Raw genomic sequence first — 3262 nt, 5'->3', positions numbered from 1 at the left:
ATCTTGGACTTCCAGCCTCAAGAATAGTAAGAAATAAATTTCTGTTGTATAATATCATGTGATATCACTTATATGTGGAATCTAAAAAAAATGATACAATTGAGTTTATTTACAAAACAGAAATAGACTCACAGGCATAGAAAACAAACTATGCTTACCAAAGGGGAAAGGGAGGGAGAGGGAAAAATTGGTAATTTGGGATTAACAGATACACACTGCTATATATAAAATAGATAAACAACAAGGACCTACTGTATAGCACAGGGAACTGTATTCAATATCTTGTAATAACCTATAATGGAAAAGAATCTGAAAAAGAATATACATATATACACACATATATGTATACATATATAACTGAATCACCTTGCTGTACACCTCAAACATTGTAAATCAACTATAAATCAACTTTAAAAATTTCTGTGGTGTAAGTCATCCAGTCTCTGGTGTTCTGTTATGGCAGTCTGAGCTCAGATAACCAGCAACCAGAACTAAGTAGAGGATGTGGTCAGAAATGATCTTATAATAATTTGATCAAGGGCTTTGTAATTTGAAGGCCATCAGGGCAGTATATACAACCACCAGAAGCCTGAAATTTACCTTTACATGCTTAGAGGAGGATTGGTACCTGAAGCCCAACTGGGACTCTTAATTTTCTCCTCTTCACCATTTCTAGGATCTGTAGCCCAGAGAGTAGCTATTCTATAGCAATAGGAAGAATGCACTGGTAAAATCCTGCCAATAGCTGTTTCATCTCTTTTGCTCTAGGTATATTCCAAACTTCTCCCAATCTCAGAAGTGGTGGTATCTTGGGACAGGGAAGGAATTTATCAGTGAAATGATCAGCATTCAAGGAGAAAATCGTGTCTTCAGGCTCCTATGTTTTATGAATTTCTTAGCTTTTCCCCAATCATTTCAACAAGTCTGTTGAAGGCTCCAAAGTTTCAGTTGAATAAGTTGTTTGCAAACTCTTGATAGTGGTGGAAAGAAGAGTAAATAAGGGTGCCACCGCCTATGCCTCAACTAAGACATTGATTTAGAATTCCTGAGGCAAATTTCCTAGCTGATTATTAGGGGCACTAAAGGTTAAGAACCACTGATTTTATACCCTTTTCTTTGGTTACATTCAGGAAACAAACTTACAGACTTTGAAACTTTTATTATCATCATTAAGTTTCATTTGATTTACTTGTAACTTAGCTAGATCGCTGGTTATTGTCTCTCCTCCAAAACAGGAGACTGAAAAATCCTTTCCACCATAGGAAATCCTAAAGGAGATCCAGCTTCCAATTCATTGAGTAGTCACCTTTAAAATAAATTCAGGATTAAGGACAATCAATTTTTCTCCCTACCCCCATAGCTTCATCCCCAATGTATTAAAGATGCAAAGGGAACACCTGTCTCTTGTTTTCAGTGAAGATAGAGTGTTGCCTATGGCAACTACCACACCACTTGAGATTTACTGCTGCAGGTTCCCTAAGCAACACTGGTGACCATCTTTGCAGGGACTCTTCAGTGGGCAAGGGCTATGCATAATCTAGATCTATTATATCACCAGCTACCACTTGTTTCTGACTTTTTTGGAGACATGAGAGACTCAACCAACCTATTCACCAGGGGTAGAGCTAAGGAGCCTCTGTCTCCTTTGGGTCCCTGGGGCAAGCGAGAACACAGAGAAGGCTTTCTTTGGAAAAAGCAGAGGCAGCAGCTTCTCCGGGTATAGGCAAATGGCAAGAATTACCTGTGAGGTAGACTTGCTACCTCTTAGTCTGGCACAGTGGTGTTAAAAAGGGCTCTTTTAAAACTCACTTGGCACTTTGGGTGTTGGAGAATTAATAGTTGAATGTTTGCTCTATGACTTGTGGGCTAAGAGGCATCTTTCAATATTTAAACATGCATGGTGAGCAGCTTCAAGGTCCAGTGGCCACCTCCTCTGTGATGTCAGTGATTCCAGTCTACTGACCTTTTTGTTATCTGAAATGACTGTATTACATGAACTTTTTTGCTGGCCTTTTACCGCTCACCTGATAATATAGGGGCCCCATCCCTCTGCAAATCCCACCCCCACCCCAATGTTCCTGGATGCTCCATAGGCAACCTAACATCCTTCATTCCCAAAATATCCACAATGCTTGATCAAGAGCTGCTGCTGCTCTAAGCTGATCTATGAACACTGCCTCCGACCACGCTGCCTGGCATGGCAGTTTCTGCTAGGGACTGTCACCGCTCTGATGGCAACAATACACACACTGTCGCATTCAGTTATTGTGCTGCAGTCCTTGCTGGAAACTGACACCTCTGCAGGCTGGCACTGCCATGACTCTGCTCTTTCTTCCGGGTTCTCTGGGTCTTTCCCATTGCTCCACTGGGTGTCTACTGGGTATCAAAGGAGCACATGGTCTGCAGCAGGGTAGGGAATAATTTCTATCACTCTTTCGTGTTATACACTCAGAGAGTGGTCCCAAAGCATGTTGTTTGAGCTCCAGTGTGTTATAGAGATAGGCAAACAGCTCTTTCAATGTCCACAGACTTGTCTTTTCTCTGAGGCCTGGATCTTCAGCTAAGTGTTTAGGGCAGTGTTGCATATGAGTAGTAACAACCACACTCCACCCAGGTGACGAAGGCATTAATTCTTGGTGTGCCTGTCATGCCTGATTCCATATTCCCCTAGGAGGAGGTCTCTCATATAAGGCACCGCAGGCTTCTGGCAAATAAACTTCCTTAAAGCCACCGTACCAGCTAGCCAGACACAGCAGCCATAATGGAGTCACCTGCAATGGACAAGATGAGATCCCTGATCAACCCTGTGCAGCCATGTGCTATCCTAAAGGCTTTTCATGTTTGTAAGCCTTATTTATACTTATAGGATCACAAGATACTGGAGATCAGAAACCGTGCTTTCTACTTCTTTTGTATCTGTAACACTAGCATAGTCCCATAACTATCCTAGCATTCAACAAAACAAACCTACACAACTCTTCATAATTTGCAAAGTATTTTTATAAACATTACCTCATTTAGTTTTTACAACCACTCTGTAGTTAGGTTATCAGTATCTTCATTTTGCAGTTGAGATGTTCCAAGCTGTCAAGATGTCCCAAGACCCTCAGTGGTGGAGCTGAGCCTTGACCCTCTATTAACTGACTCCAGTGAAGGTCTCTTACCATTACGGCACTGCTGGCGCATCAGGGACCACCTACAGTGCTTATACTCTCAATCTAGCTTCAATCTTCCCTCTGTATGACCTCTCTTTATCCTCCCC

This window comes from Lipotes vexillifer, unplaced genomic scaffold (assembly GCF_000442215.2).
Source record: "Lipotes vexillifer unplaced genomic scaffold, Lipotes_vexillifer_v1.1 scaffold1634, whole genome shotgun sequence".
Taxonomy (NCBI): domain Eukaryota; kingdom Metazoa; phylum Chordata; class Mammalia; order Artiodactyla; family Lipotidae; genus Lipotes; species Lipotes vexillifer.
The sequence above is the reverse complement of the archived record's forward strand: the minus strand, read 5'-3'. Positions refer to the sequence as shown.